This window comes from Liolophura sinensis, chromosome 8 (assembly GCF_032854445.1).
Source record: "Liolophura sinensis isolate JHLJ2023 chromosome 8, CUHK_Ljap_v2, whole genome shotgun sequence".
Lineage (NCBI taxonomy): Eukaryota > Metazoa > Mollusca > Polyplacophora > Chitonida > Chitonidae > Liolophura > Liolophura sinensis.
In genome coordinates, this window is record NC_088302.1 from 41,176,723 (window position 1) to 41,189,468 (window position 12,746).

Consider the following 12,746-nt stretch of genomic DNA (forward strand, 5'->3'; position numbering starts at 1 on the left):
ACGGATGTCGGATCTTCTACGATCTTCGTCGTACACAAGCATCATGTTCTGGTCGTCATTCGTCCTCAACATCGCTTTGCCGTTTCTTTTGCTGGGCGTCTTCAACACTTTAATTGTTTACCATATCCAACGCTCAAGCAAGAAGGCCCTAAACCTGGTGTCAAACGTTGCTGACCAATCAAAGGACGCCAGAGTGTCACGTGACGCACAAATTACTCGTCTGCTCTTTGGGATTGTCATCGTCTTTTTTCTGTGCAATTCTGTTGGAGCTGTGATGAATGTTTTGGTTGGAATATATGGAATAACCCTGAACTTTAAGATCTGGTTCAGAATAGGAACGCTTTTTGGAAATGCTTTGTTTAGTACGAACCCAACTGTAAATTTCATTGTCTACATTTCCTGTAGCACGGCCATGAGGACGGCCATAGGAGAGATGTTGGGATGTTCCAGAAAGCAGAAAATGGAGAGAACTTCTAAATTAAATGTCACACAGAATACAACAGCTTCGGGTAAAAACGAATAGTCTTTATAATGAAATGCAAAAGATATTCCTTTACACACAACGTCGTTTTAGATTCCTCTGGTGAACTAAGCATTCCCCAAGTCTAGTCCCTTTGCATTGTTTTAATGTTAATGCATGTTAAATTGGACGACAATAGAGCATTTTGAGTAATTCTAGAACAGTGACGTGTTATACATTGCAACATAACTGCATCTTTTTTGTTCACCTGATTTCGCCCAAACAAAGGTGCGGCGGAATTTGCTACTATGTAAGTATTCGCATTAACAACTACCATTATAAACTGACAAGAGGCCAGTTACCAACACTGAGGTCGCTGCTCAGGTTTTACTCTTTACGCTGTATAGTCTTTATATATGTCATAGATGGATTCAGACAAACAAAGCATAATCAAAACTATTTCCTATGGTTTTTAAGCCGCGACCGAAGGCTCCTGTCAACAGCAATGACCATCAAGGTACGGGTTCAAATCTGATCCTGGACAGGGAATAGATTCGTAGATTCCCCCACCTTTACTGTCCACGGGAGCTTTATAAAACACGTGGCTAAAGAAACTCATGTATACGTTTGGGCTGTGTGTAACGTTCGTTGAAGTCAAGTAATCATAATAGCAACAACAACAAACTTACAATGTGATTAAACACCATAAAACACAAAGAAATGTTGTTGAGTAAGGCGTAAAGCACCAGTTAAATAAATAAACAAATAAATAAATCATATTTATAGCTGGCAAATGGCCACACGTGAACGGTGAAATACGACCTTTTGTCAATTTACCTTAGTCAGGGTTTTATTCTATGTGACTGTTCATGTAAATGCATAAATAGTAGCAAATTACACGGCCCCTATCACCATGGCGTAGCAGAAATGGGTAAAAAGAAAATTAAATTCTCTTTAAATATTAAATAAAGTGGTCATAGAAGTCAAAGCCATTTTTATACCACATGTGATCTATGTTTGTTAAGATATATCCTATTTGCGACATAAACGGCTAAATATAGACTATTCTTAAAACTCAAGACTTAATGACGATCGTTCATGTATGCTTGTGAGGAGTCCGAAGTACTGAGAACCGGGATATATAAATATGAAAGCTAATAAAGACAGTCCATTCAATGCTGGAAGACTGTAAAGACTTCCAAAACGGGAGAAAGTAGCTAGATCCTCCAGAGTATGACACTTGGCTTGAGCTAGTAAGAAAAAAGGTTCTGTACGCAATCCGCTATATTATTACTGTTTTTGCAGCAACTAAAGAAGTTCTGAAGGATCCTCCTTCGCAAAAGGTGCTTGATGGCCTTCATAAAAAATACGTCATTGTTTCAGCTGCATTATCAATCATTAAGATGTCTCATCCAGTTGACTGAAATTCTCACTAGTAACATCAGTGCGTAACATCTCGGAAAAAACATTCTTACACAAAGCTTAGATATTCCAATTGGTACAAATTGTGCCCCCTTTTGGCACACTCATAAATATGAATTCGTCTCCCGGTATACGCAGACTTAGTAAAGAGTAATCTTTTTCGGGCTCATACTTTCTTATTCACCGGGCTGTATATTGGTGATCTGTTAGGATTAAACCAGTGTACAGTAACAGTAAAGAGCTGTGACAGAGATGTATCTACCTTCGCTGAATCTGAAAGACTGTGCAGATAATATAATTTATCTGGAATTCTATTTGTACAAATCGCCGACTTCATGTCAAGAGGTTTAGGGTAATATATATAGCGTCTTTGTATGCAAATGTCGTCTCTCTGCTTCCTGTGTCTAATTCCCCTTAACCAGAGGCTAGGGGCAGTATATTCATTGTGTTTAATTAGATCGCCACTTTGGATATATGAACAGTGGAAAACAAAGTGCAACTGAGGTACACATTTCATTATCCACAACTTGTATTCTAGCATGGTGCACGATATGAGTACTGATTTCACTCAGTCTCCTAGAACATACCTTCGCGCTCTTACTCCATATACTTTCTTATTTCTTTGTTAGTATTAAATGTCGTTTTGGGATCTGCCTTTGCGATTATTGACCTAGAACGTCCTTATTAGCTGACGGCTGGTAAACGAATGTCTTTCAGGTCTTTGCACATCTGAGACGGAATGACAAAGAGCTAATGTATTCGTTGTGGTCCGTGGTATTGATAAATCATAATAAATAATATTAATAAATAGAATTATATGATATTCACTATAATATAATTTAACCCTGTAGCATAGAGAGAAAAAACACACGCAACCGGTGAAATACGGTCTCTTGTCAGTTTACCTCGGTCCGATGGACGACTATTGACTTCACACCCGCTGTATGGGTGTCTTTTGTGTTGTTCGTAGCTTAAGTTCTTTTTGCCTTCAGCGGAACGAAATTCGATTGTTCTCATCACAAGAAGCTCCGGGAGGTGTAATTAAGTGGCTAGAGGACACAAGAAAAGAAAGTAATGTTTACTTTTGGGTCTAAGAAAAGAAGAAAAATAACGCAAGAAACATCTGTTTTATCGAAAGTATGGAAATTTTTATTTGCGCTTTCGAATCAGAGTTTTAATTCAAGAACAACGAAAACCATAGGCTTGAAGTTCTGAAGTTGACAGTACAATTGTGTTTTGTATGAATTGATCAATCGATTTTGCTGTTAATGTATCAATTTATTTATGGTATACACGTATAAATTTCATTCTCTGGCCCATTTGAGCGTTATTCGCGCAAATCTGTAGTTATGTCACAAGCCTGTGAGCTCGGCTTCATTTTCAAGCTGTAGGGTGGTCAGCCAGATAAAGAAATTCATCAAGGTATGTACAAATAAAGATCTGAAATTCTTTTCATCACAATTCTGTTTTATTTTTCTGACATCATTGTTTATTTCACACGTTTTATAGATTCATCCACAACGCTATAATTTCACAGGCTCTGTAGTCTTGTGGTTTTCTTGACGGCAGTTGATAAGTGCGGATCGTCTCACTGAAGACACCAAACTAACCAGAGTACTAGTACTCTGACCCATGATGCCCGGAACTCCACTACTGAGCCTTTGGGTAATATAAGCTCTGGCACGAGTGTTCTATCCCTTTCATTAGTAGATGATGAGCTCCAACGATACAAGCAACTGTACTTCATCATTGCTGGGATCTTGATTCCGATGGTGATCATTGTTGGTATCGCCAGCAGCGTTTTTAGCCTTGTGGTTCTGGCAATGGGTGCAGTAAATTCCAGCTCTCTCGTCTATCTTTTTGTTATAGCTTTGATAGATTTAGTGTACCAAATTCTTGCTTTCCCACGGAATTTCACAGTCTTCTCTTCCAGTGCTGGCTCATGGAAAACATTCTACAGCTTTTACATACAGCAAGTGTTTCCCGTGGTACATACGTGTTATTCGGTAACGGTGTGGATGGTAGTCGTGTACTTCTATTGTTTGTTTCCATGGAGAAAGCCAGGCTGTCGATCACTTACCATAATCTCACACCGGTTTCCACCGGTTTCTTGGTACCAAACGATTCACTTTTTTGGACACTGGATAGGCATAAAAGTTATCTTAATGAAATGTGAAAAATAGCGAAGGGTGGTGAAAGGAAATGAAGCTGTACGCTTAAAACAACGCAGACCTGCTCACAAACAGTTCAACCGTCAACAGCAGCATGCCTCAGAGTCAGATTTCTACGAAATTACGAATATTTACGAACACCTACAAGCTTACCTTACTACTTTGTAGAATACCAAAGACTTGTCTCGTGTATGTAAACTGGTCTGCAGCTGATGTACCTCAAGATTATTCTTAGATCTAGTCCATCTATTTGCTAAAGCGAACACAATATTTGGTCCCACTGTGACTTTTGGATTCAATACCACGTCTACCATCACACACCAAGTCCAAAACAAAGCCAAGATCAGGAACTGAAAGATCGTAGACACTGTTTTATTGCAGTCTCCAAGTTCAAAGATGGTTAGACCAGAAAATAATTTTTGAGGTGAATTGTTCGCGTTAAAAGCCTAAATTTGAATATTTCGTTCCCTATGATTTTCGAAATCACCGTTCCTCGCACCCTGGAAGTCATCACATGACATCAGTTGTCATAGAGATATGACCTAGATTTAGGTTACACTTTTGGAGCCAAATATTTCGATAAATGAACTGTTATGAACGCTGATATTTTCAAAGAAAAGTCTTATCGTAAACTACTTGACTGTGATATGTTTTCTGATAACAGAAATCACAGATTTCCTCAATGTTTTCTAGAACTTTATATAGTGAAATGTACGGTTCAGTTTCACATATATTGATAAGAGTTCGCATCGCATTTACATACTTGTCCAAACAAACAGGCGTTGTCCTCACTAGTAACCACCTAAAACTTTTCAAAATAAATGATTGGATAAATAGGATATGCAATTGGTGACCCATTAGATCAGTTTTACTAAACTCGAAATGTATAAACTCGTGATGTAATTTTCATTTCCTAATGAAGATTACACCACGAGTCTAATAAAACTAATATAATAGATCACTCATTGTAAATCCTCTATAATAAGACTGACCATAGACATGCTACATTGGAGGGTCACATGTCAGCACTGAGGGACAATAATACATCTCTAACAAGCATTCACTATCTACAAGTCTCCACTCGATGAGGCCCAAGCCAGATAGCACATACACATCATCACAGGGACTCTGTCATGCTCTATGTTACATGAAATTATACCATATCTATGGGATAACATACGATGACTAAGACTCACTTTCAAGGGCAATAACTCTCGAAAAATTGATATGGCTCAACCCAAACAGATGGTTTTATTTGTTTGTATCTGGTAAATTTGCGTTGGATACTTTTCCGAATATAATCAGTATGCAGGGATGATCTATGGAATGAATGAATAAATGAATGATTATAAATTGTAGACACAATATTTCGGAATATAGTGGAGAGTTGATGTACAGAAAATACAGGTGTTTCTATTGAAAGACCCAATGCAGAGAAAACTATGCACGTGGCGTCCATGCTGTCAATTCGATTCGACGAGCCAAGCCAGTTACATTGGGTACAGACAAATACATGTGTTTATCAGTTCGTCTTCTTAATAAGCGTCCGACAAAGCACGCAAGTCATATATTTACAATTCGTAATACAAAAATGCTTGCAAAATTAGCTTTTTATAGATCTGTCGGGAAAAGATATTAGCCCATCTATTATAAAAAAGACACAGTTGACCCATGCATAGTAACAAATATTTGATTTAAGAGGCATATTTCATCGTCTGGCACGGTTATATAACTTCAATCGAATACTGAACAAGCTCACGCGTCATTCTGCAGACGATCTGTCATTGTTAGCAGGATTGTAATCCCCTTAAAAGGGCCCATTTAAAAATTATGACATACATCTTATTAGAAGTGATCTATGAAGTATCGAGTATCCCATTTATAGGCCTATGATAGATCGTTGAATTGCTAAAGGTGGAAGACAAATACAGACCCATTCTCCAGTGTGTAAATTTTTGTGTGTATTTTATTTGCAGAGTGGAATTTTGTGGTTTAGTCAGTTTAGCTTCGATTAGTTTTAGTCGCCTAGTTACTGTTGTGGGGAAGGGAGTGCCTGTTTTTAGTTGAAAATTGGCCATACATGAACGAATGGTCGAAAAATGGTGTGATTAAAGCAGACGTAAGTGCCACTTCTAATACTGCTCTTGATGCCTCCAACAGATCGTTGCACAGTGGAACCCAAATTTTTTAAAGATCATATCAAATAAGTTTATATTTCAAATACATCTGTAACATGCTAAGTCTTTGTAAAAAGATGAAACTTGGCAGCCATTAGTATTCGCTGTAAGTGGGAAATGTGTCAGAAAACAGTGGAACTCTTTTGAATGAGTGAGTGAATGAAGGAATGGTTGAGGATTAAGGCTGTATTTCAGTCATTACGTGGCTGAGTCATTCCTTGCAACGAGGAAATAGTTATGGATCACAACATGAGAACAGAAACTTTTAAAGTCGCATCAAAACCCATTTAAGAGCAAATATATAAACAATGAGGCAAAGTATAAAATCTCATCAAACACAGTTTTTATAAAATATTCCAATATGTTTTAAGATATCTCTGCGCTGTCAATCCATGGACCATGCTAGTGTGTTTAAATATACTGGACAAAAAAGAAACTTCACATTTCAGTTATGTTGAAAATGGGTTGTACAAGGTGGTTAATCTGGGCGAATACCATGATGGTATTTGCCCATCTTCGTGCTTGACGTCCTTTATGTGCTCCACATCCGTATGTACGTCCCTGACTCAGGTACACCGTAATGATCGTCTACGCTGGACACAATTTCACATGCGCTGGAATTCGGTTGTGTTTATCAACGAATCACGTTTTACACGGCGATTTTATTACGGAAGCAGTGGCGTTTGAGCAGTGAACGGGTGTTAGGCAGTCAATTAGACTAGTTGCCTTGCTGTTGCGAATGCTAGAGGGAGTGGGCGCACACGAGGTACTGAACCAGCTCCAATACAGGTGGCTAGTCCCTGCGCAAGCACAAACTGATCCCATCATCCTTCTGTTGAACCCACCATCCTACTGTTGACCCCATCATCCTACTGTTGACCCCACCATCCTACTGTTGACCCCATCATCCTACTGTTGACCCCATCATCCTACTGTTGACCCCATCATCCCACTGTTGACTATGGACTATTAATGCCTAACCCTGGTCTAATATACACTCATTACGTCCACTCATTTATCCACTAGTAAGATACTTTGTTTTACATGGATATGTCTGTAACATAAAGTAACATCGGTTAAGTTTCTTTTTTGTTCAGGAGGTGGGCCTATTCTGTTCATCAGGGCAACACAAAAGAGTTAAAGGTTTGTTGCTAGGGGAGGAGAAATACAATAACCCTTTTTTTTTAAAATAACCAATATTGCGGATTACAATGTCTCGGTATTGAGGCCTGGATCTCCCGATTGCAAAGCGGTACTCTCGACAGGGTACCCTTACAGTCCGGAAGCTATTGCTTGGCTATACAAGATCTAACACAACAGGAATGTTTTTAGAGCCTGGTTGAGGATGTATACGGGGAAGAGTTTATTAGAAATAGTTGCACATTACTAAATGCAAATGTAGTTACGTCATATTGAACTTCCGTGCGCGCTTGACAGAATGCAGGGAGGCCAATATATGTGAGGCTGGAAAAAGGAACAAAGTTTTATTGTTGAAAACAGTAAAGGTGAACGTAGGACTTATGTCCCTAGTAAGGATATAAAACCATAAATCTGTGGACGAAGTCAAAGTGAAGCCCATAGCAATGACAGAAAACATCTGACGTGACTCAAAGCCGTGGGGCTGCATTTAAATTTGTAATGAAATTATGGCCCTTTTTAAAAATTATTACACGTTTGAAATAAAAAGACGAAGGAGCAACGGTATTCCTTGAGTTTTGATAATACCATTTTGGTATTAGGGTTCCAGGCATAGAATATCCGGGGTTGATGATCTTGTGACTTACATCTGGCAGTACAAAACGCCCGTGATTAGAAGGCGGGTGTTTATTGTTGTGAGAACAATCCCTAACTAAGTAGGATTATATATGTAGTATTCATGGATAACCATGCTATGAAGGATTATGCGGTCTCATATCTGGGATGATGTCAGATACCCGTGTGGCGCTATCTTTTTACCATCTTCACACCGTTAACAGCGTGAAGACTCGTTTTTCTCATCACATCAAAGAGAAATTTGTCCAACAAATGAAAAAGATTCGGTACAAAGCCCTTTGGGCATCGACTTTCGTATCGTCTTTTCTTGTTCTGAAGGGTGTGACAACTCGATTGTTCTCACTACAACAAACACCCGCAAGATTTAAAAAGTGACATGAAAAAGAATTGCTTGAAAGAATTAATCAGCTCAGACGTGTCAACGTACTCGTGACAGGAGGTTGGGATTGATATCTGAGAAAGAGGCGACCATTTTAATCAGAGACATTCCAGAGATTAATGAATTCATATTTTAAAATACTTCTGGATCAAAGCTACGTCTTAAGAAAAGTCAAGACAATATCTTGAGATGGATAGTTCTATGGGGTTCATTGTGAACTGAGCAATGGAATCGAATGTCTTTCTTGCTATTTGTCCAAACAGATATAAATTCTACTCTCTGGCATGGAGTTCGTGCCGATTTGTAGGCGTTCTCTCTACGGCCTGTCAGGTAAGCTTCATTCTCGAGCTGAATGAGATCTGTCCGATTGAGAAGTTCATTAAGGTATGTACGATAGTCATCCGGAAAGTCACGCATTGTCACAAAACTTCAGTTTAAAATCTGAAATGATTTGTTTGGTTTAAAATGATTTAGAGACACACAAGCTTGTTGAATTTTTAAGTAAAGTAAATAATGTTGAAAAAAAAATTACGCTATGGAATTCACCGATCTACGTCGATCTTTGTCTTACACAAGCTTCATGTTCTGGTCGTCATTCGTCCTGAACATCGCTGTTCCATTTTTTCTGCTGGGCGTCTTCAACGTTCTACCAAGAAGGCCCTCCCCTGTCAAACGTTGCTGACCAGTTGACCAACAATACAGGATCACAAATTACTCGTCTGCTCTTTGGGATTGTCGTCGCCTTTTTCTTTGCAACTTCGTTGGCGCTGTGATGAATATTTTGGTTGGAATTTATGGCAGATCCTTTAGTTTTAAGTTCTGGTTTAGAACAGGAATACTTATTGGAAACGCCATGTTTAATGCGAATCCCGCTATAAATTTCATTGTCTACATGATGTGCTGCACGACCATGAGGAAGGCTATTGGTGAGAGGCTGAGATGCACCTAAAAGAAGAAAATGTTTCACACCGATATCTGGTAGACAATCTAGCCTTTATGTCAAAACAGATCCGGATAAACAGTACGTTCTGATTGTGCAATACGAAACGATGTATTTAATTTTTAACCTAAACAACTAAACTACTATAATTTACATCATATACGTCACATGCGGCACAGTCACGAGGAAGGCCATTGGAGAACTTTTGAATGTTTGCGGCTGGGAAAGACAAATTGACCTTAATGTTAAAACAAACTCGAATGGATATTCGAGTACCGGCGGTACTGCTGATGCTGTATGTTATTTCATACAACCTCGTACGCACGCATATATCAACATCACACAAACAACTAAATGAAGAAGTGTGCTAGTGTAGAATTCTACAAGAATGTGTCATAGAACTTTCACTTGTAACGTGACTGAGATAATAGATAATAAATATGTTTACTTGAAGAGTTTAGTTCAACAGTTACCTGTTCAAAGGGACACGAATATGTGCTAATAAAGACATACAAACTATGAATCTATACCTCGACATTGAATACGTTTAAATGCTGTGGTTAGAACAGTTGTAATTAACAGTCATTCCTCTAAGTTGTTTAATGTTGGAACATATATATGTGTATATGAATATTTTGATGTATAGTATATTTCTTTTACAGAGTCGCCTATATTCAGCTGTCTGTAAAATCAGTCATACTCACTGCCAAAATTGCCTTAAGTCAGTGACAACACAAGCTCTACACAGGGATATATTTGAAGTTCTTCGGTAGGAAAATGAAATTAGAACACTTTTTCTAATTCATGATGATAAACTCTACAAGCTCGGTTTCGACGGCAAGAATGAAGTCATAATTATTAAAAAACCTGAGGCATACTGCCCATATAAAAGAGGTTGGCAGAGTTCAACATGTTTTGAAGGAGGGTGACACTAGTTACCCGAACTGCTGTCGATTTTACTGTAAACCCTGTTTCTGACGCTGCCATATTTGAAATCGTTCGCACGTTTTAATATAATATAACCTTAATAAATGAATTTTATTTTATCTCTTGTAGTATAGGATCTCGCCGCAGTATAGTTTTAGAGATGGATATTGGGAAATTAAAGCGATCTAGTTATTAGGTGAGAGAGTAGTGTAGGCTGTGTTACCGTATGAAGTTTGTTCTAACCGCTTGTTGGTGCAGCCATTGCAAAACAAATTACTCTCCTCGCCCATTATCCAGCATGCAACTTGTTTTTGAATTATTATTATGACATAACCCGAGGCAATGCGTTATTGGTATCGAAACTAAGCTTATGGAGTTTAACATGAATTAGAAGAAGTGTTCTAACCGCAATTTCTTTGTAATAACATGGACGTCCAACGTATCAGTGTGTACAGTTTGAGTTGTTACCCGACAATAACTAAAGGCAATTGTGGCAGCGAGTATGACTGATTTTACAGACAGCTGAGTATAGGCGGCTCTCTAAAAGAAATAGACTTTAGTAAAAAGTGGTACACATTAGTTGTACAGTGTACATTGCGGATGTTGAAGGTCTGCACGCCATTAAGGAAACAAAATTAATCTGGCCCGTAAATGCCCAGAAGAAACGTATCAAGTACATACATGTTTTTTGAGTAGCATAAGGCTTCTGATATAATTTGTCCCTCATAATTAGGCTTTCAAGCTGAAATATTCAAGCTATTTGTTCTTATCCGGACCATTAAACAATGTTCTCTTCACCCACTTCTTACTTATTCCCCGAAAAACTTTGTCATGCTGAATCAAGCTGCTGGGGAGTATTCAGAAACAAAAGTACTATGTAACCGAAAAAAGTTTTGTTTTGCTGCAAGATATACTTTTTGCGTTTGAATATTCTTGATATTCGTTTGAATATTCTTGATATTCGTTTGAATATTCTTGATATTCGTTTGAATATTCTTGATATTCAGCCGCATTCAGTGAAACGTTGCAGAAAACTACAAGTAGGTTTGTGAGCTGCATATGCGATATGTTTACCAAAGTACTTGAGTTGTGTTGATAAATGCAACACTTGCTCAGACTCATCTGAGGCTGATTTACTACATATAGCAATTTTAAATACATACTATTTATAAATGTTCTTTGGTGGTTTTAAGAGATGTACGGTTTTTGCAAATGAAATTGTATAAGCTCAGACAAGTCAATCAAGAAGCATGTTATTTACATTGATTTATTTTTGATTGGTGTTTTACGCCGTACGCAAGAATATTTCACTGATACGACGGTAGCCAGCACTATGGTGGGAGGAAACCCGGCAGAGCCCGGGAGAACCCACGACCATCCGCAGGTTGTTGACAGACCTTCCCACGTACGGCCAGAAGAGTAGAACTGGAATAGAATAGAATTGGAATATTTTATTTGATTGGTGTTTTACGCCATAGGCAAGAATATTTCACTTTTACAACGGTGGCCAAGATTATGATGGGAGTATTTGGGGTAAACCACGGGTGTATGTATAGATATGAATACCATATTGGTTGAAGACATACATACTATTTATAAATGTTCTTTGGTGGTTTTAAGAGATGTACGGTTTTTGCAAATGAATTTGTATAAGCTCAGACAAGTCAATCAAGAAGCATGTTATTTACATTGATTTATTTTTGATTGGTGTTTTACGCCGAACTCAGGGATATTTCACTGATACGACGGCGACCGCTTTATGGTGGGAGGAAACCGGGCACGAAACTAACGACCATCCGCAGGTTGCTGCAAGACCTTCCACATTCTGGAATACAGCAGATATGACTTGAAATAATCTCTCACACTGATATCATTAAGCTAATTTTTTTTAACTGACATTAAACATGAATCATATAAGGATTTGACACTATAGTCTTTTTCTCTTAGCCATCTGTCTATTCATTTCAGTTGTTTGTAAAATCTGTTATACTCTCTACCAAAGTTGCCTTCCGTTAATATCGCCACAAGGTCTACACATTGGTACGTTGTACGTCTATATTGTGGTCTACATATTGATATGTTGTATGTCTATACTAGTGCAAGGAAAATACAGTTAAAATTCCTTTTTCCTGTACATTTTCCACTTCATGGTAGCATTTCTTATATCCAGTGGGTCGGGTAATGATTTCAATCAGTTATTACTGAAAATACTGATGTGTGCCAAGGATGCATGAACGGTTGCAGTCAAAGTGCAACTCACAATTGGCGAGACACATGTTATGATTATGGACAACAACACGTAACATGGTACAGAATTTGGATACTAATTCAGTCCATGTGTCTTGAACATTTCTTGCGTGCTGTCATCATCCTTGAAAACTGTTGACTGTTTCTCTTTGCATGAATCCGCCATAATGTGGCAATTTACATACTTGGTACTTTTGTTCAAGACTGTTGGGAAATCGGCCCGGAACCTTCTTTGAGGTTGACGCCTGGT